Source organism: Muntiacus reevesi, chromosome 8 (assembly GCF_963930625.1).
Source record: "Muntiacus reevesi chromosome 8, mMunRee1.1, whole genome shotgun sequence".
Lineage (NCBI taxonomy): Eukaryota > Metazoa > Chordata > Mammalia > Artiodactyla > Cervidae > Muntiacus > Muntiacus reevesi.
Window position 1 is genome coordinate 66,567,113 of NC_089256.1, and position 27,505 is coordinate 66,594,617.

Here is a 27,505-nt window from a genome sequence, read left to right on the forward strand (position 1 = left end):
CACACACACACACACACACACACACATTTTACTGACTCTGATAATCTTTGCCTTTTAATTAGAGTGCTTATTAAATTAATATGTAACATAATATTTGAAACAGTTGGAGTTAAATGTACCATTTTGTTACTGATTTTCTGATTGTAATATCTGCTTTCATTTCTTTTTTTCCTGTTCTTGCTACTTTTGTAGTGTTTATTTTTTAAACTCACATTGTAATATATCTACTAACTTCTTGCTCATATCTCTGCACATATTAGCTTGTCAATTATGTGTTTTTAGTATCCTGTTATTTTCCTGGAAATGCCCACATATATTCTTAACTTATTTAAGTCTATATAAGTATTGTTAATTTTCAAAGACTTTAGAATATGGCAACTGCTTTTACATTCTTCTAACTTTTCTGTTTTATTCTTGGATATTATATAAGTAGGTAAGTAAGTAAGTAAAGTCACTCAGTCGTGTCCAACTCTTTGCGACCCCACAGACTGTAGCCTACCAGGCTCCTCTCTTCATGGGATTTTCCAGGCAAGAGTACTGGAGTGGGTTGCCATTTCCTTCTCCAGGGAATCTTCCCGACCCAGGGATCATTAAATCCGGGTCTCCAGCATTACAGACAGATGCTTTACCCTCTGAGCCACCAGGGAAGCCCATTATATATGTATATCCAACATTATATAAGGGTGTATACTATATATATATCATATTATATAGACTATATATCCCCATAAAATTATTTTTGCTTTTAAAAATTAACATTTATATTCACTCACATATTTTCTATTGCTCTTGTTTTCTTTCAGAATCTCAATGACTTCTCTGTAGAAAGAATGCCCTTTAGTATTTTCTTTAATGTAATTCTACTGCTGTTAAATTATATCAGTATTTCTTTTGCTATTATCTAAATTTTTACTTTTTCTCATTTTTGAATAATAGTTTCAATGATTATAGAATTCTAGGCCAGAGGCCTTTATTCCCTCCTGTCAGTACTTTGAAGATATAATTCCATTGTATTTTGACTTTATCTTTTGTGTTCAAAGTTATTTTCTGTTTTTACTGTTCTTTAAATGTAATGTACCATTTTATTCTGGCTGATTCAAGGTTCTTTTAATATTTGTTTTTTCACACCATAATTTTATAAGCTAAAATATTTTGTTTAGTCTTTTAATTTTGTTTAGGGTCACGGAAGTTTTTTAATATGTGATTTGATGTCTTTGAACAATTTTGGGAAAATTCTCAGCCATTATCTTTTCAAATACATTTTTAATCCCATTCTTTCTGTCTCTTCTCCTTGGACTCCATTTACACATAAAAAATCATATTGATTGTGCCTTATGTTCCATCCTTTGATTTTCCTATTCTTTAGTCTGGATGTTTTCTTCTGATGTATCAGGACCAGTACTTCTGTCACTAACTTTCTATTTGCTGTTTCTATTCTGGTGTTAAACTGATTCATTTAATTATTAAATTCAGTCATGTTTTCCATTTCAAAATTTCCACTTGATTCTTTTTTTATTTCTGCATATCTGCCAAAAATTCTCCATCTCATCATTTATTTTAAGCATATTTATTTTTTGATTCCTGATTATTTTTCTCCAGACCTGTTATAAAGCTTTCATTTTAGTATCATAATTGTTTCCTCCCAAGGCTAGTTTCTTTATTTTATATATTTCTTTCTTGGCTTTATTCCATTTTTCTGATATAGATTCTCAAATAATTTCCTCAGAAAAGGTGGATACAAAATAAAATTTACAGATTCTTACATGTCTAAAAATATCATTATAAATATCATTTTGCTTTCACCCTAGATCAATACTTCAGTTGAGTCTCAAAAATTCTGTTTAAAAAGTTTCCACATGAATGGCTTTATTTATCAACATCCAGCATTGCTAATAGAAAGTATGAAACAAGCAAGTATTTTTGTTTGTTTTTATAGGAGAATTAAGGATATGTGTGTGAAGGCCACCTGGGGCAGCTGTTCAAAAAGACATTAATTTGTCCCATATTTTCAAGTTTTTAGTTTTCTTTTTTTGTCTTTACTCAGGAAGCTAGGCTTCTGATTCCACTGAAATTTCACTGTGCTTTCTATGAAATATGGCTCTTTTGGATTTGTTTTATCTTTCAACTTGTCATCATGTCCTCAACTGTCTTTAGTCTTCCAGAATGTATTTGTCTCTCTCCTTTTTCACTCCTTAATTAACCCTGTCTCATGATTCATGTCATTGTTTAGGGTTTATATGTATTTTTTAATATACATCTCCAGAAGAGTGAAAAGTGAATGAGTATTATACATGTACTCTCTTGAGTTAGAACTCCATATCACTTTTAATATGAATAAATGAGCAGGTAAATGGAAGGACATTTCATTTATTTCAGAAAGTAATTGTAATATCATCATGATATATGTTAACTTTAGCCTTCAGGATTTCTCATTCTTTTCATTATGCTACTTTGTTTTCCATTTTTGGAAATTTAATGAGTACAGGTTAAATAAAATGATTGTGACCTGACACTTTCTATGCCTACATTTTTTTCACAGTTCAGAAGAGGAGCTTGTGTTTTCTAAAGAATTTGGGATAAAAAGCATTGACCAGAGATTCACCAGCACAATTATAATTTTTTGAATCTCTATAAATTCTTCAATAGAGATGAACTTCAATGCCATTAATGACTGGCACCACAGAAATGAAAGAGCTTCAAAAAACCAGTCATCAATCATGCATGGCAGTTCTTTACCCAGACACATGTTAAAGGATTTAACAGGTTCTTAAGATGTGTACACCTTGAAACTTCTAGGTTTGATTTAAAAGAGCTCACTAGGATATAATTAGCTCAGAACTTAGAGCCTTGTACATAATTTAGAGGCAATTACAGTTCAAGGAAATAATAAACCAACTTTTCAAATTCAAACAGAAAACAGTCTGAAAAAATAGAATTAATCACTGGCAATTACTGAGTTAAAATTTCTAACTTATTACCTAAAATCTTCCCACATAATCATGCATTCAACTTTAACTGAGCCAGTAATTGTAATCATAATTAGGGCTGTGCAGACCTTAAAAACTCAGAAGACCATAAAACACATGAAGCTGCTATTTCAAAAATATAACTGTTTCAACTTTCCACCCTCAAAGTTTTAATATAGTTTACATCCTAGGTATACCTTACAAATTTGAAGCTTGTGACAATTTTAAAACAAGGTATAGTTTTATATAATTATATAACATATAATTTTGGTTTTTAGACAAAATACAATTTTGTACAGTTTTGGAAAACAGATTTGAAAAATCAATAGTAAAAATCCTGTTTGCTCTTTCAAGTGTCTTCCAGAATATTATTTGGATATTTAATTGTATCTTAGAGCAACCAGTATGCTAACTACAAACAGTCTGCTATGTTTCACTAATGGGCCTGGAGTTAGACTGTTTAAGTTACTGCTACGCTTGAAAATAATAAAAATAATTTCAGACCTTTCATTACATTTAAACTAGCTTAGCTTCCCCCGATTAGTCTAAAAATATGGAAATTTTACTATATCTGTCTTTAGTAACTTTAAAGCTATCTTTCACATAAATACTCATTAAGACTATAAAATGACATTTCTTCCTGTAATCCAATGATAAGGAAAACGAAAAGGCTTCAAGATACTTCGTGAAGATTTATTCATAAAGAGAGAACATTTATTTCCTTTTAAATAAAAGTCAATTCCATGACAACTGTAAACTGAAGAAATCAGCATCCTTGCCTGAGTCTTAGCTTCTGTGCAAGTAAATCTCCAGGGCAGGTACATCTAAAATGCTGCCACCCAGCAATGGAAACACAGACATAAGCAACAGAGTTGTAGACACAGTGGGGTAAGGAGAGTGTGGCATGAATTGAGAGCAGCATGGAAACATATACAGTACCAAATGTAAGATAGATAACCAGTGGGAAGTTCCCTTATGATGCAGGGAGCTCAACCTGGTGCTCTGTGATGACCTAGAGGGGTGGAATGGGGTGGGAGGTGGGACGGAGGTTTAAGAGGAAGTGGACACGTGTATACCTGTGGCTGATTCATGTTAATGTATGACAGAGACCAACACAATATTGTAAAGCTATTATCCTCCAATTAAAAATAAAATAAAATACTGCCCTCAGGTCTGCACATTCCTTTCTTTTCTGTCATTCTACAAATCTCCCTCAGTTGAATTTTGGAAGGTTCCTTTCTGATTATCATATCAAGGGAACATTAAAAGCAACTATAACAATGAAATTGTCCATATGTAAAAAATAGCCCAAACATGAAAAGATACTGGAAAAGTCAACTATTTAACATTATGATAGTATTCAGCATATTGTAGACATCAGCAAATTTCTCCAAAATGAGAACAGTAAAACCTCAACACAATGAATGTGATTAACTCTTAGTTAAAAGGCCAAATAACAATAACAACAATAACACTACCCTAAAATCAATCTATAGAACTATGACTGAGAAGATTTAGGAAATGTCTCAGTCTAATAAAGAAAGATCGAGTTGTTTTCTTCTGACTTAATAGTCATAGAAATTTCAATCTAAGCAAAAATCTGAAAAAGAAAACAATAAACACAAATAAGTTGCCTGTGTATTGTCTAGCAAAAGGTACACTATCACCAAAACCACAACTGGATCAGAACAATTCATGGGGGGTAATGAGTCTATTGTCATTGTGTTCATAAAGTGAAGAAGGCAGGATCATAATATCCATGATTAGCCTACTGTCACTAGTTACAAACATTATCCAACTATGTCCTTTGCTCTGATTTCATGACTAACAAATACATTTTCTATAATATTTGCTTTTCATATAGACTATCCTAAGAAAGGGAAGATGTGCAAATAAAAATATAAACTGTCATATACATTGTATAGTTAAATCTCTCATTCTAAGCCAATAAATTAGGACTCTTGTTTTTATAGCCATGTCTTGTGAGTCTAGTTATGGAAAACCAATATTCCCAAATGAGCTTAATCTAATATTACCAAAATTTGTTTTTCTTGACCTGCAAGGCTAAGATATGTGTGCATGTTCAGTAGTGTCCAACCCTTTGAGACTCCATGGACTGTAGCCCACCAGGCTCTTCTGTCCATGGAATTTTTCAAGTAAGAATACTGGAGTGTGCCGGGGTCCAGCCTCGGCAGGATCCAGGGGGTACCCTCAGGATGAACGGCGTCGGCGAAAGAGAGAAGACACGTGAGACTAGCTTGATAGGGCCAAGTCTGTCTTTTACTTTTTGACAACTGGTTTTATACCCTTTCACAGAACGTTTTCAAGGTACAAGATACTTACTCATGATTACACAGGATTAGCATTACCTCATTTTGAATTTTAGGAAAAGCAGGATTTTTTTTGCTTTCTAATTCTATAGTAATTTTTAGCACATGATCTTCTGGCCTTGGGGCTATTAACATTTTATGCAGGTCAGGTGATTGTAAACCTATTCTCTGTTTTTATGGTGACCTTAACTGAAAGGTAACAGTGTCATAGGGAAATAGTACAGAGTAGAATTATATTCTTGTTAATACAAAAATTAATCTTTCTGCAAAAGTTGTCAGTTGCATTTATCTAAGACGTTTATCCCATACTGACTCTGCGACTTTAGTGAGGCAACTTCTGCCTAGCACTCCTGACTGACACTTAACAACCATCTCATTGTTACCACGCTAGGGCTAAGTTCTTATTTCTCTAGATCTTTAACTATATTAACAATGGTTTTTATAACACAACCTTAGCATATTAAAGGCAAAAATACAGTAAGAAAAACACAGCAAGCAAATCACAACCCAATAACCACCTATAGAATAATTTTTCTTATGTTTTCTAATAGGACTCCTTTACTCCTTAAAAGGGCTCTATATCTATTAGGCCTTTTATATAATCAGGTTCTTTATGCTATTTTATGATTAGGATATTATAAGCAATCATGCATATTAGTACCAAGCGCATAAATGCATTTGGCTAACAAACTGCCAGCAAAGGAGTTTAAATTAAAACACTACTTTCACCCTGAATAATCTCATAATATACCACCACCTGGGAAACTTATTGATTAAAATTCTAAATTGATTCCTATTTGGGAAGAGATTGGGGAAGGCCTTCCTGCCTGTGTCAGAGAAATTAGGGAGTAGTCCATTGAGGCAGGCATCAGAAAGACAGATATCATCTTTAAGGTGAGAGCCAGGGGCAGCTTTTCGAAATCCCTGAAGACCTGATCTGCCTTGCCTGCCAGGCTTTCTCCTCATGGACCTTGTCATGGGTGGGATCTCGTGAGCTGGCCTTTTCGAAAACCGCCTTGCCCGTCAGGTTTTCTCCCTTACGGCCTTGTTAGGGGTAGGGTCTCGTGAGGTGACTTTTTCGAAACCCCTGAAAACCTGATCCGCCTTGCCCATCAGGTTTTCTCCCCTATGGCCTTTTTAGGGGTAGGGTCTCATGTGTTGGCTCCTGGCAGGAGTGGGTTGCCATTTCCTTTTCCAGGGTATCTTTCCCACCCAGGGACTGAACCTGCATCTCCTATGTCTCCTGCATTGGAAGGTGGACTAAGAATTTACACCTAAATTGTCATCTTTTAAGACTCAAATACAGAAATCAGTTGGACTCCTTGTCAATATTGTAGACATGTATGAAAGTGAAAGTCATTCAGTTGCATCCGACTCTTTGTGACCCCATGAACTAAACAGTCCATGGAATTCTCCAGGCCAGAATACTGGAGTGGGTAACTGTTCTCTTTTCCAGGGGATCTTTCTAACCCAGGGATCGAACCCAGGTCTCCTGAATTGCAGGCGGATTCTTTACCAGCTGAGTTACCAGGGAAGCACATAGATATGTATATTAGCCTTTAAATTCCATAAGCGTGAAACGATATTCCATTGTGTACACTCTTGAACTTATATCATCTATTATTTGTTTATTTAAAAATATTCATTGAGGGATTATACAACTGGGTCAGGCATCATGCAAATCAATGAAATGCAGAACCAGATTTTGTTACATGCACTGACATTCTGTATCTAGCAGGTCTGATCTATTGAGCATGTACTATGTCAGGCACTGTCCTCAGAACTCTGATGACTATTGTTCCATTTAATCTATAAAATCACTCAATAGATATTTCCATTCTATTTTCTTTTAAGATGAAGAAACAGAATGATAAAGTTTACAAGTTTAAGTAACTTCTAAGAATCATACAAATGGGATGCAAAGTTAGAGGCAGAGTTCATATAAGTTTATGGATTCCCCTGGTAAGACAGAGAAAAATTAATTACACAAGCATATACAAATGTAGGGGTTTCCCTGTGGTTTAGTGGTAAAGAATCTGCCCGCCAATGCAGGAGACACAGGAGATGCAGGTTTGATCCCTGGGTCAGGAAGAGCCACTGGAGGAGGAAATGGCAACCTATTTCAGTTTTCTTGCCTGGAAATTTCTACAGACAGAGGACTGTGGTGGGCTACAGTCCATGGAGTCGCAAAGACTCAGACATGACTGAGTGACTAAGCACACACACACACACACATTTAAATGTAAGTTAGTCCACTGAAAGACAGTTTATAATGATATATGAGAATGGTGTGAAATAAGGCTAGATATGGAGGCAGGGAACACATCATAAAGAATTTTTGTACCATGTTAAGGACAAACCAGATAAGAGTTTTACCAAAGAATACAGGCTTTTTTTTAAAAGATCACTCTAGTTGCAAAGTAGAGAACAGAATTAAGAGTCTGGGTGGATGAAGAGAAGCCATTTAGAAGGAATTTTAAGAATCTAATGTGCAAAGATTAGAGGTGGTGGGGATATGGAGAAATGGACTGTTTCCCAGCACCAGGACACAATGTCAACAGAACTGGGCATGTCGAGGACAATTTCTAGGAATCTGACTTGTTCAGCTGAATGGATGGTACAGCCATTGCCTGAGACACAGAAAGATAGAAAATAATCACATCTTTGAAATTATGTTCACACATCCTTCCTAATATCACACTTCTTACATGTGTCAAACCATAGCCAATTGTTTCTCTACTTTCCGACAGCCACAGTGTGTAATTCAGTTAAGTCTTCTTTAGTCTCACTATAGGTCTATATTCTTCCTAAAAAGATACAGGGAAATGATCTCTCTGTCTAGAATACTGTTCCCATTTGTCCCTTCCTGAACACTTCTTCTTTTCTTTGCCACTAGATTTTTCTTATTTACAAAAACAAAACAAAACCTTTTTTTTTTAATGAACAGATTTGGGTTCACAATAAAATTGAGGGACGAGTACAGAGATTTCCTATATATTCCCCAATTGTACACATGTAAACTACCCCCATTATCAGTATTTCCTACCAGAGTGATCCTTTTGTTACAATTGATGAAATTACATTGACAAATCATAATCACCAAAAGTCTATGGTCTGCATTATGGTTTACTCTTGATGTTGTAGAGTCTATGGGTTTGGACAAGTGTATAATGCATCCAAAGTAACAGCCTCATAAAGAGTAATTTCACTGCCCTAACAACCCTCTGAACTACACCTATTCATCCCTACCCTCACTCTTGGCAACCACTGAACTTCCTCCTGTCTCCATAGTTTTACTTTTTCCCCATTGTCATATCATTGGAATCATGTGGTATGTAGCCTTTTCAGATTTGTTTCTTTCACTTAGTACCATACATTTAAGTTTCCCTCGTGTATTTTTGTGACTTGATAGCTCACTTTTTTTAGTGTTGAATGAGATTGCATTTTTGGATATATGAACATTCACTTATCTATCCTCCCACTTTAAGACATCTTGGTTGATTCCAAACTTTGGCAATTATGAATAAATCTGCTATAAACATTCATGTGCAGATTCTTGTGTCCATATAAGTTATAAACTATTTGGGTAATTGCCAAGCAGTGCAACTGCTGGTTTGTGTGGCAAGAATATATAATATATGTCTTATATATATATATAAGAAGTTGTCAGATTGTCTTTCAAAATGACTGTACTACCCACTAGATTTTTAATCACATTCATACAGCCAATATTTATTGAAGAATTAATATTTGTAGCTATTGTACACTTGAGATCCAGACCATTATTCAAGATTCTGTTTAACAGCACCTTCTTCAGAAAATTTCATCTCTCTTAACTGCATTCTTTGCAGCCCCTCAGACCTTTCATTCAACCTATTTTATAAGATTACTTCATTTATTTTGAATTCTAACTGAATTGTTGGCATACCTACTCCCTGACCCCATGTTTAAAGATGGGGTATTTGTGTCTCTATTTACTTCATGCCAAGAATAATTTATATTGTATATAACAGAGACTGCATTAGGTTGTGAAAGTGAAGTCGCTCAGTCGTGTCCAACTCTTTGCGACCCCATGGACTGTAGCCTACCAGGATCCTCAGTCCATGGGATTTTCCAGGCAAGAATACAGGAGTGGGTTGCCATTAGGTTGTAGTACTACACCAATTAGAGATCCATAGTAGCAAAACAATGTGTGGGTAAGTATGCAGTTAAATCTATGGTTTCTCAGTAGTCATGTATGGATATAAAAGCTGGACCATAAAAAAGGCTGAATGCCAAAGAATTGATGCTTTTGAACTGTGGTGTGGGAGAAGACTCTTGAGAGTTGCTTGGACTGCAAGGAAATAAAAACAGTCAATCCTAAAGGAAATCCACCCTGAATATTCATTGAAAGGACTGCTGAAACTGAAGCTCCAATACTTTCACCACCTGATGCAAAAAACTGACTTGTTGGAAGAGACCTTGATGCTGGGAAAGATTGAGGGTAGGAGAAAGAGGCAACAGAGGAAAAGATGGTTACATATGGTTAGTTACATATCACTGCCTCAGTAGACATGAATCTGAGCAAACTTCAGGACTTAGTGAAGGACAGAAGAGCCTGGCATGCTGCAGTCTGTGGGTCATAAAGAGTTAGACAAGACTTAGTGATTGAACAATAACAGAAGTATACAGATTCCTAACAAAAAAATATTTAGCTGGTTATCCATTAAAATATATTAGAAATCATTACAAAGAAATTATAATTATAAAATTACAATTGTAGAAATTAAATATGCACTTCTTTTCTAAGTGCTGATGCCTCTTGTAACATTTTTTGTTTTTTAATGTTCCAAATATTTCCATGACATTGGTTAAGTGGCTACATTTTGTAGTGACTCAGGGAGGCATTCAACTAATGCAGAAAAGCTTACGTCAATGAGGGAGAAAAGAGCTTTATCTCCATTTCAGATCCATGCCCTACATTTTCCAGTAGCAATAATGACTGTCTTCATGGCAGCTGTTTTCTAAGGTTTCATCATTTCATCTTGAAGCGTACAGTTCCTTGGAAACCTAATAACTAAAATATATTTCCTAAAAACTATGAAAACATGATGAAACATTAATCAAAACTAAATCATCCATAAGAGTTGTAACATGTGCCTGGTGCTAGAACTATCACTGTTCTCTGAAAGGAATGATCAGTTACATTAGTTATTCATCATTAGCTCAGAGGAATCCTACCCGAGTGTTCTCATAGCTGATTGAAGTGGAGCAGAGGCAAATCAGAGAAGGCTGTCAAGGACACAGTTTCTGCAGTTTTACACTGTTTGACTATATCCTGATTCTGTTGTGAATGAAGCCATGGCACTTTGAAAAATCAGCCCACTAATGGACATGAATCCTGAAACTAATATGAGGTCGGGTTAGGGGGTGGTGGGTGGAATGCAGTGGATATGGTTCAGCTCAGTTCAGTCACTAAGTTGTGTCCGACTCTTGGAGACTCCGTGGACTGAAGCACTCCAGGTTTCCCTGTCCATCACCAACTCCCGGAGCTTGCTCAAACTCATGTCCATTCAACCATCTCATCCTCTGTCATCCTCTTCTCCTCCTGCCGTCAATCTTTCCCAGCATCAGGTTCTTTTCCAATGAGTCAGTTCTTCACATCAGGTGGCCAAAGTATTTAGAGTTTTAGCTTCAGCATGAATCCTTCCAATGAATATTTAGGGTTGATTTCATTTAGGATTGACTGGTTTGATCTCCTTGCAATCCAAGTTACTTTCAAGAGTCTTCTCCAACACCACAGTTCAAAAGCATCAATTCTTCAGCAGTCAGTCTTATCTATGGTCCAACTCTCACATCCATACATGTCTACTGGAAAAATCATAGCTTTGACTAGATGGACCTTTGCTGATAAAGTAATGTCTCTGCTTTTTAATATGCTGTATAGATTGACCATAGTTTTTCCTCCAAGGAGCAAGTGTCTTTTAGTTTCATGGCTTCAGTCATCATCTGCAGTGATTTTGGAGCACAAGAAAATAAAGTCTCTCATTGTTTCCATTGTCTCCACATTTATTTGCCATGAAGAGATGGGACCAGATGCCATGATCTTAGTTTTCTGAATGTTGAGTTTTGAGCCAACTTTTTCACTCTCCTCTTTTACTTTCATCAAGAGGCTCTTGAGTTCTTCTTTGCTTTCTGCCATAAGGGTGATGTCATCTGCATATCTTAGGTTATTTATTTTTCTCCTGGCAATATTGACTCCAGCTTGTGCTTCATCCAGCCCAGCATTTCACATGATGTACTCTGTATATAAGTTAAATAAGCAGGGTGCCAATGTACAGCCTTGACATACTCCTTTCCCGATTTGAAACCAGTCTGTTGTTCCATGTCCAGTTCTAACTGTTGCTTCTTGACATGCACACTGATTTCTCAGGAGACAGGGCAGGTGGTCTGGTATTCCCATCTCTTTAAGAATTTTCCACATTTTTTTGTGATCCTCACACTCAAACGCTTTGGCATAGTCAATAAAACAGAAATAGATGTTTTTCTGGAACTCTCTTGCTTTTTCAATAATCCAAAGGATCATCAATGGATCATTGGCAATTTGATCTCTGGTTCCTCTTCCTTTGTAAGTCCAACTTGAATATCTGGAAGTTCACAGTTCACATACTGTTGAAGCCTGCCATGGAGAATTTTGAGCATTACTTTGCCAGTGTGTGAGACAAGTGCAATTGTGTGGTAGTTTGAACATTCTTTGGCATTGCCTTTCTTTGGGATTAGAATGAAAACTGACCTTTTCCAGTCTTGTGGCCACTGCTGAGTTTTCCAAATTTGCTGGCATAATGAGCACACCACTTTAACGGCACCATCTTTTAGGATTTGAAATAGTTCAAGTATTGGATGCGGTACAAAGAGAATAGAAAGTACAATATTTACATAAATCCCAGTTTCTAAGTTAATGACCTTGGGCAAGTTCTCTAATCTCACTGTGCCTCCATTAATTCCTCCGTAAAGTGGGAATAGTAATAGTTCCTACCTCTGAGTGTGGTTGCAGGATCTAATGTGTTAACAGTGGCAAATTACTTTGGGTACATGGAAACTATCAGTAAGTACTACTTTTATTATCTGCTCAGTCACATAGTCATGTTCAATTCTTTGTGGCCCTATGACTGTTGCCTACCAGGCTCCTATACCTATGGGATTTTCTAGGCAAGAATACTGGAATGGGTTGCCACTTCCTACTTGAAGGGATCTTCCTCACCCAAGGACTGAACCAATGTCTCCTGCATCTCCTGCATTGGCAAGTAGACTCTACCACTAGCACCAGCTGAGAAGCCCCGCCATGGACTGGAGCCTATCAGGCTCCTCCATGGGATTCTCCAGGCAAGAATACTGGAGTAGGTGCACCACTGCGTTGGTTGCGGGAGTGAGCCCTGACTCAAGCCAGCAATAAACTTCCCTTTTTTGCGAGTTGCATTGTCTTGGAAGCCTTCTCTCTTCCCGCTCGGGGATTCGGACATCGGGCATAACAGGCTGCCTTTTCCTTCTCCAGGGGATCTTCCCAACCCAGGGATTGAACCTGGGTCTCCCGCATTGGAGGCAGATGCTTTAACCTCTGAGCCACCAGGGAAGACTCTTGTTTGTTTATAGTGGTTGTCATTTCCTGAGATGCTTCCAATTCAATTTCGTTTTCTACAGTCTCCAATCCATGCAGGGTCTACAGTGGTGGGGAGGCCAGAATGGTTCCTCTACTCTTTCAATTCATTCTCTTCCATGGGTCCTCAGTAAGTTAGAGTCCTTATGTTTTCTATTTTTCATGTCCTCAGCAGAGTGGGACCTGTCCTTCTATTCATTACAAAACAAACCTCCTATGGATGTCTTCTCTTCTCTTTAACCTCTTTTCTTCCAACCCCCCAGTCTCCTATCTTTTTCTCCTCATTTCCTGATATGAAGTGATGTTCACTTGGTTCCATTGGGTTCCAATCTGCCCAGATAGGCATGGGGGATGGGAGTAAAGTGGGCAAGTGAAGATCAATGAGAAGATTATCTCCATTGTCAAGTTGGTCTTTCTCTTACTGTTCCTACAAGTTATCTCTATCTCTTCCTCATCTTGAATTTATTATCCTAGCTTCAGGGTCATCCAGGATTTAAAAAAAAAAAATGGTCCTAAGGAAAGGAGGATATTAAAGAGCAAGAAACTCTCCTTCCATAAATCACAAATGATCATGTAATATCCAAATTAAATCAGACCACTTCCTGTAGAAAACATACTCAGAACTTCTCAGAGTATTTAAGAGAAATTCTAAACTCCACACTATGGCCACTCAGACCCGGCAAGACCTGCCTACTGTTCCCACGTCATCTGTCACCACTCTCCCCTCCTCTGCACATCACCAGCCCTCCTCAGTTTCTGAACAGTTTAATCTCTTTGCTGCTTCCATGCATATGCCTGAAAACATCTTCCCTCACTTCTTTCCACGAATAATTCCTTTTTCTTCTTTAGGTTTCAGCTTGATTGTCACTTTCATTGCAAAGCCTTTCCTTTCCTGGCCTTGCCTCCTAAACTAAAGTTTTATGCATTTTCATAACATCATGCATTTCCCTTGGGAGCATTAGTCATCATTTAAAATTATATATTTATTGTTTTGAAAGAATTCTAAAATCAACCCCTTGCAGTAGGCTCTTCATGGACCATATCTGTCTTGCTTACTGCTATACCCCCTTGGATTCATGTGCCTATTTATTAAATAAATGTTTCTATGAATTCATAGCATGGAAAACACCTAAATGCATGGTGTTTAGAATTCTATAGACCTCATCAGCTATGGGACCTGGGGCTTTACTTCTTTGAGTCCCAGGTTCCTCAGCAGTAAAATGGAATCACATTCCTCAAAGTCTTATGACAAAATCTTATGCCAAGTTCACAGCATTGGGACAGGGCTTAGAAAACACTCAGGGACTCTCATCTGCTCTCCTGCCAACACACTCTTGCCTCCCACTCCCTATTTTTACTGTCTGTATATAAAAGAGACATTGGATCACAGTGTTCCTCTGCTTCAAACTCCCAGTATCTCCTCCATCTCATCCAAATTCTTCAGAAACACAGTCCCATGAGTGTCCCCTCTTCTCCTCTTCCCCTTCCCCCCTTCTCTATCACACTTTCCCTCTCTCTCCTCCAGCCACTCTAATCCCCACTTTGAGCACAGAAGGCATACTTCTGCCTCAAATTTTTTGCATTGGTTGTTCTTTCCACTGGGAGTTCCTTTCAGGAATCTGAAAGGCTGCTTCCTCACCCTCTCCAGGGACTATTGTATTTTAATTGCAATCATTCTTTGCCCTCAACATTCCTCATCCTCCTTACTTTATTCTTGTCATCTCACTTATTCAACCTTCAAGACATTCTGAAAATGACTTACTTAAGTTTATTGTCTTCCTTGCAGTACTAGAATATAATATGAACTTTATGAGAGAAGATATTTTTGTCTATCACAATTGGATCTATAGCTCTAATACTAGAACAGGATCTGGTCTATCAGGTATTTAATAGGTATTTAATAAACATTTTAAATTAATAAATGTAACTATATTATTAGGATTATTATTATCATTATATGGAGATGAAATCTATTTTCCTAAGACACCCTTCTATGGGTTCTATCCCCGTTTACATAATAAAAAAAAACTAGTTACCCACCACCATGACACATTAAAAACAATTTGATCCTTCAGAAAATTAACTAGGGACAAAGCCAAAAATTGCCTTGCATTGAGAGGCAACTTGGGATTGTTGCCATTTTTCAGTCTTATTTGGAATGCCCAGTTTTGCAAAATATTTTTCATATAATTTGGCATTGTCGGCTTTTATTACCAATGTCTGTATCTGAACAAAGCTGAATATTTGCATTAAGCCATGAATAGAGAAAGGGTCAGGACCTTGTCATTTCCCTGCCCATCAGTCCCTATCCTTAGGCTCTATTAGGTGATTACAATTGCCTATGTCCTGTATCTGTGAGTCTGAGCCTCTCTAGGTCTCGCTTTCTTAATTTTGCCTTATATAATCCTACAGTTTTTAGGTTGCTCACACTGATTTAGCTAATTTGGCCTGCTTAAGGCTTTGATTGACACCAGCATTTGTCTTTTAGAACTCTATTTGTTCTGGTTTTTCCAACTTGGTTTTATTACATCTTGTTAATTTCTAATTTCCCTTTGGGGTGTCCTGGAGCTTGAGACTGGGGACAGAAGACAAGAAGGAACCATAATAGCAATGATGTGAGTGGTGGGAAGATGACATATATTTTAAAAGATTAATTTAGGTGTTCAAGTACCTCAAACCCTTTCTTGATTGGATTGTCACATCGGAGTGAAAGTCACTCAGCCGTGTCCAACTCTTTGCGACCCCATGGACTACACAGTCCATGGAATTCTCCAGGCCAGAAGACTGGAGTGGTTAGCCACTCCCTTCTCCAGGGAATCTTCCCAACCCAGGGATCAAACCCAATTCTCCCACATTGCAGGCAGAGTCTTCACCAGCTGAGCCACCAAGGGAACCCTGAACAGGGGAGACACAGGAGAAAAAGACCCCTTTGGGATACAAAATTATGGAAGAGAATAAATACTGGTGAGAAAGGAAGATTATCTGTTTGTTTAGTTCCTCAGTGCAAGGAGACCATATATTTCTTTACTTATGTATCCTGAGCACTTAGCACATTATTCAGTTAATACCAGGCATCAACAAATGTTTCTTGTAGAATACGTTAGTAAAGATACATATAGAGCAGCAGCATTAACATAAATCTGCAATGGATTAGTGTCAGTACGTGGTTGTTTTCCTTCAGAATTATATTGTGACTAACCAGTTATCATAATCTAAGTATATGAGAAAAACATGCAAACAATATGCAGAAGGTTGTTTTACCATTATTTCAGACATGACTGAAGAAATTAAACATGCATATTATAGCAGAAAAGCAAGTGGATATGAGTGAGATAGATCAAACCAGCTCATGAGTGGCTAAATCCTCAGAAAAATCTCTCAGAGTTGTAGGGAGGATTAATTGTGTGAATTCATTTATAGCACTTAGGAAAGGACAGCCGTAAGTGCTCAATATATGTTTGTTATTAGAAATGCTAGTTACTCTTTATACTATTTGTAGAGCTTTTTAAGAATTTATATTCCTGATTCTGATATACAGGATTCATTAAGTTCAGGTTCAAGGAGTCATTGTTTTAAAAAGCGCCTCTGTGGACTCTAAAGCAAGTCTTTGAACTTCCCCTTCTATGTCCCAAGAAGCCTGTTGGCTAACAGAGTGAGAAGGACATGGCTGGGGAACTCTATTCTCTTTTATACCAATCCCGGAGCCAGAGGGAGATGGGAGCCATATTCCTTTTCATGTCCTGTGTAACCAGTCGTAAACCCTGCTGCTTAATGTGTTTCAGAGGTGGAGAGTCATAGTGTTTAAGGGCATTGTCATTCATCCATCTCACTTCAGACTCCAAGTTTAGACCCTGGAAAAAAAATTAGCAACATTTTCAATTCTGGATAGTGTGAGCCTGAAAGACAGTGAGCTTAAAGAAAGATATTCAAATGCCAACTGTCCTTAGTACTCTATAAGTATTTCCAATTCAACATGTAGAAAATGAATTTCATTATCTCTTATCTTGATTTTCTTACATTATTTTCTTGGTTTAATGGCCTATAATTCAACCAGTATCCAAACATAGAAATTTAGGGTTTATTTCAAACTACTCGATATTCTTCACTGCCAAACAGTAGATATGAATATAGATACAGAGCTATAGTTGAATATATATAAATATGATATATATATACATATATATATGTGTGTGTACCTATGAATATAGACATATCAATACGGATAGCTCAGTAAGCAGTCCCATGTTGCTTTGACTGTCACACTGTCCTCTATACCACTTCACTTTCTTGTCTGAAACCCTTCATTGATTTTTTTCATGCCTAAAGGATAATGTGCATACATCTTGGTATAGACCAGAAGAATCTCCACAGCATACTGGGAAATAACACACTAAACAGCTAAGCAAATGGGCTTTGGAATCCCACAGAACTGGGCTGAATTATGACTTCATCCCATACCAGCTGTGTGATCTTGGAGAAGTAATTTTCCTATGACTCAGCCTCCTCACTCATCAAATGGAGATGTTAATAATGTCCTTATGAAGCACTTAAGAATATTAAATTATATATGATGCTTATCACACCCAGCAGAGTAAGTGCTAAGTAAATGGTGGTACTGGTCAATGATATTTCCATGTTAGTTTCAGTAAAATAGTCTATCTCCAGTTTATCTTTTAAGGCCTATCTTTCCACCCCTCCTCCACTTTCCCATGTCTCTCCACTTCTGTCTGTCCTCTGTACTACAATCACACTGGACTTCTCACCACTCTCTGAATGTGACTCTGTACATGATCTGATTTCTTGTATTTTGCCTCTTCAGAATCTATTATTCATCTTGGCTTCAAACTGCACCTCTTCTCTGAAGCCCTTTAAAGATTTTCTTCTTTATAACAACACTCAGTTCACATTTCCATTACAGGCATCCTTATACCAAAAAAAAAAAAAAAAAAAGGAAAAGTAGAGTGCTAGAGTGCTGCCAGGGATGCTCTATTTAATCAAAGATTAAATAAACTATAAGTGGAAAGAAATGTAATCATTTCAAAAATAAAATACTCAGTAGAACTGCAAGAATTTCTGTTGCAATTCAGGAGAGTAAAGACCTCTAAGTAAAATAATGAATAGGCATGAATTATTCTCATTATTTGTACCAAAACTCCAAAATAAATTCTCCCCACTGCAGTTTCTTTTGGGGGTCTGTATGTAATGGTGTAGGCTTCTCTGGTGGCTCAGTGGTAAAGAATCAGCCTTCCAATGCAGGAGGCTCAGGTCCCATTCCTAGGTTGGAAAGATACCTTGGAGAAGGAAATGGCAAACCACTTCCATATTCTTGCCTGGAAAATCCCATGAACAGAGAAGCCTGGCGGGCTACAGTTCATGAGGTCACAGAGAGTCAGACATGACTTAGTGACTAAACAGCAATAATAAAATGGGGGGCGGAGGCAGGTGCAACCTATAGCAGCCATTCATGCATGCTGCAGTGGGTCCCAGCTCAAGCTCCTCCCCGAAGAAAGCAACGGTCAAGGGGTGATGCTTTGGTCCTGCTAAATTATTGGTCCATATGGCAGTGAGCCCCTTCCCCTTCCCCTCCTCTATATAACAAGATCTTGAATCCAGTCTGGGACAAGATGGGGTTTTTTTGAGACTCTAGTCTGCCATCTTCTCTGCTGGCTTTCTGATAACAATTGTTCTTCCTTGCCCCAACAACTTGTCTCCCTGGCATGCTGTGTGGCAACCAGAGCAAGCTTGGGCTTAGTAACATGTCTTGGAATCTGATTCATCAATAAATAGTCACTCTTCAAATATTATCTGCAAGACACTTTTCCGAGTTCTAATCAGTGCATTAACGGCACTATGCCTAATAAAACCACATCCTGCCACATTACACTGACAGATGGTTTTCCTGTAGGAAATGAGGACCATCAATAGCATTCTTCATAAACACAGATTTTGGATAATGGTAATATGTCAGCAGATATGTTAATACTTTTTTTAATTTTGTTGGCATGATATCATAATTTAGTGTTAATGACACAGTTTGAACTCAGTAAGCTATTCCATAAAATCCTTGCTTACAAGTAATTGACAACAATTTTAAGCAAACATTCTGCTTAGTTGTTGGCCATCGGTAGCAGTGAATGGAACAATCTCAGAGATGTATGGTGTCGTTTCTCCCTCTGCTTGTACTGGTGGTGATTGGCTTCAGGAAACCAGGAGTGGTGAGCACTAATTAGTACTATTCCCCACAGCAGATAGGATCTTCTCAGTCACTCAGCAGAAGTACATCTTAGAGCAGTTCTACTGCAGATACCTTTCCCCTCAAGTATCATCCTAATATAAATCTTTTCCTTCTTCCCTTCACTTCTACTCTCCTTCCTTCCATCCTTCTTTCCTACCTTCCTCCCTCCTTCCCTTTCAATTTTTAACTGACAAGAACTATCTAGAAATTTTTAAATTATGTTTAAGATGACTAAAGACCATTTTCTCTTTTATTGTCAATTTGAGGGAGAGGAAGAATATTTCAAAAGGTTTCTATGGAGTGAATTTTTTAATGGGCAAGGATGTAGAGGCAATTTGAGATGTTTTAGGAAAACTGATCAGAAGCTAACTGTGGCCTCCAAAAAAGACTTGAGTTTTTTAGACTCTTAGATTTACATAGTATAATACAGTGACTCTGAAAGCTTCTGGTTCTACAATCTACTGTAATTGGAGGTTTTATGATCAGCAGCACAGTTGCCTTAGAATGGCCCACAGCACATGATGGTGTAAATATCTATTCCTCCCACTGTATTTACTTAAAATAATAATAGCTCTGTTTGAAAATTAAGTATTTGTTTTGTGCTAAAGAAATATATCAGATACTTAATATGTATGATCTTTTAAAATAATTAATACAGGTCCACTCAGAGAAGCTGAAGCTCCCTAACCTAGAACCTGGCCAAGGTCACAGGCCTAGCAAGTAATGGTACTGAGTATAGAACCCAGGGGTACTATAATCTAAATTTCCTACTTCTCTTCTGGGCTTCATGCCACCTATGATGAAGGAAATTTTACTCTTTTCTAAAAGGATTTAAAATTTTTCACTTTGAAGAGAACTACTTTTTGGTGGTTTGTGGTAGCTGATATCCATTTCTTTCCCCATGGACATTTTACTGACACCAATTTCTAGGAAATAGAGATTAAGGATAGAATATAAATAAGCCAGTTCTACTTCAATGAATAGAATTTTTTAAGATCTATACTCATTTTTTATGTTTTTTGTTTATGAGAAAGCAATGACTCTTTTATTCACAATTTAGATTTTTTATTTTTCATTGTGTGATAAGGTAGAATTCTAGGAACTTATCCTAAATGAGCTTCAAGCAAAGAATCTTTTGCAGTCCAGAATTAACAAATACTTATGTATGATGATAATAATGATGTTTTCATGAGATGACACCAGAAAGAACTTTTTTGAATACATTAATTTTTAAATATCTTGATATAACTATCCTTTTTAGTACTGTAACAATTCTAAGAGAAAGGTATTACTATTTGCTTTTTATATAAGGAAACTAATTAATCAGTAAAATGACTTGTGCAGGATCAGGCTAATAAGAGGCAGAATTGAAATTTGAATCAAGGTGTATCAAACATCAAAGGTTCTCTTTCTATAATACTAAATGGCCTATCCAAAGAAAAGGGAAAAGTAGTCAATCAGTAGAAAAGCAATGCCTTCAGTTACAGGTAACAGAAACTCAACCATGATGACTCAACCAAATCATGATTTGTTATTTACATAAATGGTTGAAACAATCCAGCACTGGTGTGGCTGCTCAAGGATGTCATGGCGGAATGGGGCCTCCAATAACATCTGATCTGCTCTCCTTAGACTGTGGCTTCAATTCCCTTGATTGCAGATGTGACTCCCTCCTACTGGTCATCAATCCTTTACTCCAAAGATGTGGTAAAATGTGAAGGGCAAAAGGCTCATATGAGCTAAATTGATCCTATTTTATCAAGAAAATGATAGGTCTGCAGCAGTGCTACCTGGAGCATACGTGCTCAGTCAGGTCCAACTTTTTGTGACCCTGTGGACTGTAGCCCTCCAGACTCCTGTCCATGGGATTTCCCAGGAAAGAATAATGGAGTGGGTTGCCATTTCCTCCTCCAAGGGAATCTTCCAGACCCAGGGATCAAACCTACAACTCCTGCAGCTCCTGCATTGTCAGGCAGATTTTTAACTACTGTGCCATCTGGGAATCTCTGTTACCTTGTGACTTCCACTTACTAAGACAGTGTTTTATGAGCACCCTTTATTATAAGGGTACTTGGGGAATTGATGTGGATTTTAGCTGCATACATTGATACCATGAACCAAGTGGGGTTCTATGAAAAAACAAGGATAGATTTCTGCCAGGCAGCAGTATCTGGCACCAAAACTATAGCTGGGAAAATGAGAACTAGATAGAGCTCAGTAAAACACTGAAGGAAATCTATGAAGCCAGAAAGAGATGATTCATTATTTCTTATCAAAAAATACATTGGACAACAATATAAAAAGGATCATAAGGGAGTTGTTTACTCAAACACTTAAGTACATTCTTTGTTAACCTCCCTCTTGGTCTAATTATTTGGGTACCAAAGAACAGTATCCTCTGACAGCTGGACAATCCCATTTACACTCCATGAAAAAGGCCACTCAGGGCATTCAAATTACAGCATAAAGATTCAGTTGGAAAAGTGGTCTCTTGGGATTTAGGGTAATTTCAGAAGGAATCAATGGCCCTATCCATACCCGAATCTTCAATGAATAAACATATCAAGGCTGGAGACCCCAGACATTTTGAGAGAGAAATCACTGCCATGGTGCTTTGGGATTCAAACATTTGTACCTGTGAGCATGAAAGAGAAAGAAAAGAAAAGAAAAGAAACTTTCAAATGACAGAGTTCATTTAATCAATTCTTGCTAAGTTAGGCCTGGTTACACTGATAATCTGCTGAGCCTTCAATCTTGAGACATGTTGAATACTGCCTGTTGATGAAAATAAGTCCCTTTCTTTTCCCCTCCAGCAGAGATCTAGAGATTTATTATAATTCTTCTTTGTGAGATCCATGGATATATGTGAATCTCTACAGGTAAGAGAAGTTGATAAGAGGAAATTAGTGTCTCTTCCCACCTCAACATTAAGTTTAACAACATAGAAAGAACACATGTTATAACATGTGCACTAAAATTGGAAGGTTTACACAGTCCAGTGCAAGAAGCACTTGCAAATTCTAAAGTTTTCCACATTTCCCCAAGATTTCTTTGTGAAACGCTGTCTGACCCTGTGCTCCCAGAGAATTTGCTACATCCTTGTATTAATATGTGCCTCACTATATTTAATTGTGAATGGACACATTTGTCTTCTCCATAATGTTATAGCCATGCTTTCCGGGTAACAAACTCACTCAGAAGGACAATGCAGATAGTGGAGTGCAGTTTATTACACCGGCGGGCCCAAGGCAGAGTCTCCTCTTAGCCAAGGGCCCTGACCAGCATTTGTGAAAATCTTTTATACCCCATGTGTAGTGTCCAAACCCACCAGCCCAAATCCCTTGAGGCTTACAAAGGCAGGGTAAATAAAATCACAATAACCCCATCATTCACATGTTATGTGTTCAAACAGTTAATAAGCAATAAGCCTGTGGTTACATTCCGATAGATACTGTCCCGAGGCAGGGGTGATTAGTGTCTGTCTTCTCTTAGGCAATGAGTAACCTGGATGTGATCTTTAAGATTCCCCTGCCCAGATGGGGTCTTATCCTTCCATTGTCATTCCCACAGGCACTAAGCACAGAGTTCAGAGTCCATTGGAGAGGCGGCCTAGCACGATCAGCATGGACAGGCCTGAGATGGAGTCCAGGCCCTATGAATTCCTTCTTCAATAAGACTGTGAGTTTCTTGAACACAGAAGAACTATATAGGAAACTAAACTTGAAATCAGTATACAAGGGACATGGGGAACTTCCATCTCTAGAATCTTTAAAGGAAAAATATTATATAATATTGTTTATATGTGGAATCTAGAAAAATGGTACAGATGAACTTACTTGCAAAGCAGAAATAGAGACACAGGTGTAGAAAACAAATGTATGGATACCAAGGAGGGAAGAGGATGGGATGAATTGGGATATTGGAATTGATGTATATACACTACTATGTATAAAATAGGTAACTATTTTATAGCACAGGGAACCCTACTCAATGCTCTGTGGTGATCTAAATGGAAAGGAAATCTGAAAAAGAGGGGATATTTGCATACATATAATTGATTCACTTTGCTGTATAGCAGAAACTAACAATATTGTAAAGCAACTATAGTCCAATAAAGAGTTTTAAACAATAGTTGTCTGGTCATAGAAATGTGTAGAGACAAGATGTTAAGTCAAATGACACCTTCAAGACTCCCAGATCCAAAAGTCTGTTTTAAAAGGAATTTCTTTAAAAATAGAATCAGAAAGCATCTATTTGATTATCTAGAATAAAATACAATTTCACTTTCTCTCTACTACTTAATTGGCTCTTGCTAAAAGTAAATTTAAATTCTTAGTCTCAATAAAGTGACAATGATAATCATAAAAGATTTAAGTATTCATATCTCATTTCATAATCATAAAACTAGTGCCCAAATCCTACTTATTTCTACAGGCCAAAACAGCTACTACATTAGCAATATCTACTCTAGTAATCATCACTAATAGCTTTTAACAGGACTAAGAGTTGAAATACCACCATTGCCATGTAGCTGGATACACAGAGCAATATTAGAAGGAATGTGTTAAATCTATAGTACATTTACTTAAGGAGATTAATGCCAAAGTCCACTCTTAGAAAGGAGTAGAAAAGAGCTCAAACTTCTTCTGAGGGTTGTGAATACAGAAATCTATAAAATGATGCCCCCGAGAACTTAGAAATGAGACAATAAGACTGGCTCTGAGAGTAGAACTGAGAGATCAAAGCAGAGCAGAGCAGAAATATGCACCATTGTTTCAAAGGCAGAGAACGACTCACAAGCCCGCAGGGCCTGAGGAAGGCCAGATTAACTGCATGAACATTTCTAGAGAAAGAATATTTTACTCACAGAGAATTTGTCAGTTATAGAAGCACAGAAAAGTTAGAACCTGGAGGTCTTGGTTTATGTAGGCATCGCTTCTTAGCTAGATTGTTCTTAGCTTATTTTGTAAATTTAGGAAGGCAAGAAAATATACTCACCATCCCCATTTTAAATAATCATGAAGTGTTGCTCTGCTATGTATTTCTGTTTAGTGCACTTTAAGTTAAAGTGAATTCTTCTGATGAAGGTCTGTCTTGTTCACTGTGGTATAGCAGTGCCCAGCATGGTGCCAAACACAGTGGATGCTCAGTACTTTTTTCAACTGAGTTAACAGTCCTGAGATTTGACAAGGGAGAGATCCAATGAGCCTTTGAGCCCAAGATTCTGGAATGCAGAGCTAGAACTAACCTATCAATTAATAAGATTATCAACTGCGGAGGATCTTTAGCAACCCAATTTTATAGGGTCAAACAGCTAAATTTCTGTCTTCAGAATGTCAAAAAACAGTCACAACCTGAAAGTTGAGAATTACATGTTATTTGGTGGGAATTTTTAGGACTTCAAGCCTGGGAGACAGCATCTCAAGTAACCCTGAGAGAACTGCTCTGAGGAGGCAAGAGAGGAACTAGGTTATATAGAAGCTTACAACAAAGGGCAGGTAACCTGAATATCAAAAGATGACTGTTAATTGTGGCTCAGCTGGTGAAGATCTACCTGCAATGCAGGAGACCTGAATTTGATCCCTGGGTTGGGAAGATCCCCTGGAGAAGGGAAAGGCTACCCACTCCAGTATTCTGGCCTGGAGAATTCCATGGGTTGTATAGTACATGGGGTTGCAAAGAGCCAGACACAATTGAATGACTTTCACTTTCACTTTTCACTTTCAAAGGAAGCCAGATATTTCAAATTAAGGAATTTATCATTTTTTTACAAAAGGGAAGATGCTACTATCTGGGTTCACTGAAATGACTCCTTTCATTTGCATCTCAGCTATCTGGGCCAGAATCCTGAGTTTTTCACATCCTGAGTTCCTCAGAGTTCTGATTCTGTTAAAGTGCTGCACTCAATATGCCAGCAAATTTGGAAAACTCAGAAATGGTCACAAGACTGGAAAAGGTCAGTTTTCACTCCAATCCCAAAGAAAGGTAATGTCAAAGAATGTTCAAACTACCACACAATTGCACTCATTTCACACACTAGCAAAGTAATGCTCAAAACTCTTCAAACTAGGCTTCAACAGTACACGAACCAAGAAATTCCAGATGTTCAAGCTGGATTTAGAAAAGATATCCATTGGATCATAGGAAAAGCAAAAGAATTCCAGAAAACATCTACTTCTGCTTCATTGACTATGCTAAAGCCTTTGACTGTGTGAATCACAGCAAACTGTAGAAAATTCTTCAAGAGACGGGAATATCAGACCACCTTACCTGCTTCCTGAGAAAGCTGTATGCAGGTCAAGAAGCAATAGTTTAAACCGTACATGGAACAAAGGACTGACTCCAAATTGGGAAAGGAGTACATCAAGGCTGTATACTGTCACTCTGCTTATTTAACTTATATGCAGAATACATTATGCAAAATGCTGGGCTGGATGAAGTACAAGCTGTAATCAAGATTGCAGGGAGAAATATCAATAACCTCAGATATGCAGATGACACCACCTTTATGGAAGAAAGGGAAGAACTAAAGAGCCACTTGATGAAGGTGAAAGAAGAGAATGAAAAAGCTGGCTTAAAACTCAACGTTCAAAAAATGAAGATCATGGCATCTGGCTTCATCATTTCATGGCAAATAGATGGGAAAACAATGGAAACAGTGATAGACTTTATTTTGGGAACTCCAAAATCACTGCAGATGGTGACTGCAGCCATGAAATTAAAAGACACTTGCTCCTTGGAAGAAAAGCTATGACCAACCTAGACAGCATATTAAAAAGCAGAGACATCACTTTGCCAACAAAGGTCCATGTAATCAAAGATATGATTTTTCCAGTAGTCATGTATGGATGTGAGAGTTGGACTGCAAAGTATACTGAGCACTGAAGAATTGATGCTTTTAAACTGGAGTGTGGGAGAAAACTCCAGAGAGCCCCTTGGACTGCAAGGAGATCAAACCAGTCAATCCTAGAGGAAATCACTCCTGAATATTTATTGGAAGGATTGATGCTATAGCCAAAGTTCCAATACTTTGGTCACCTGATGTGAAGAGCTGACTCATTAGAAAAGACCCTGATGCTGGGAAAGATTGAAGACAGGAGAAGAGGACAACAGAGGATGAGATGGTTGGATGGCATCTCCAACTCAATGGACATGAGTTTGAGCAAGCTCTAGGAGATGGTGAACCTGGTATGCTGCAGTCCGTGGGTTAGCTGAGAGTCGAGAATACACTGGACTGAGCAACTGAACACCACCACCACCACGATAGGGAGTGGCTGCAGTCTGATGGCTGCCAGATTGCAGGTATGGTTTTCCTTCCTGGGTGCATTTAGGGCTGAGAAATTCATATTTGGAGGGCAGAATCACTGATAACTTGACATCCTTGTCCGTTTCTCAAGAAAAACTATCTAACCAAAATAGAAGCAGGTAACAGGGAAAGGTGTTTTTTGTTGTTGTTTTTTTTTTTTTTTACAAATTGGAGGTTTTTGTCAACCCTGCATTGTCAGATGATGGTAGTTTTTTGGGTTTTTCTTTCAGCAATAAAGTATTTTCAGATTAAGGTATGTACAATTTTTTAGACATAATTCTATTGCAAACTTAATAGACTATAGTTTATTGTTTTATTTGCCCTGGGAAACAAACAAAAAGAAATTCATGTGACTTGCTTTATTGCTCTTTATTGAAGTGGTCTGGAACAAAACCAATAATATCTCCAAGGTATGCCTTTATTTGGTTCATGCTTTACTTATTTATTCTTAATCCAATATGGTGGTCTATGCCTTTTCCTTGGATATTTAGGCCATTTATAAGATAGGTGGTAAGGGTTTAAGTCTATCTTGCTATTTGTTTTCTATTTATCCATTTTGCTCTTTTTTCACTTATATTTTACAGCTTTCTTCTGGATTCAGTAAATTTTATAATTTTATTGTGTATCTTTGCTTGCTTATTGCAATAACTATTACTATTTTACTCATTGCCTAGAGCTCACAGAATGCACCTTGTCAAAATCTAACCTCAGGTGATATTATACTACCTCACATATATTATAAGAACCTTATAACAATAACCTTGATTTCTCTCCTCCCAACATTTTTATTATTGTTGTCATACATTTCATTTCTACACATTATAAATACCACAGTACTTTGTATCACTTTTGCTTTAAAAATCAATTTTATGTTAGTATTTTTGATGTTATTCATTCATTGTATATATTCAGATTCTCATCTGGCATGATTTTCTTCTGTTTGATGAACTTCCTTTAACATTTCTTTTAGTGTGAATCTGCTAGTGATGAATTATTTTAGCTTTAGTATGTCTGAAAAAGTATATAGCTGTCATT

General features: G+C 37.3%; 1 long non-coding RNA gene and 1 other non-coding gene across 2 annotated transcripts in view; both read right to left on the reverse strand.

Moving 5' to 3' along the window:
- LOC136173673 (uncharacterized) overlaps window positions 1-27,505 on the reverse strand; it is a 487,437-nt gene that overhangs the window by 122,308 nt on the left and 337,624 nt on the right. The gene's annotated exons all lie outside the window — the stretch shown is intronic.
- TRNAW-CCA (transfer RNA tryptophan (anticodon CCA)) lies at window positions 12,834-12,905 on the reverse strand. The gene has a single exon. It is a non-coding gene; the product is annotated as a tRNA-Trp (tRNA).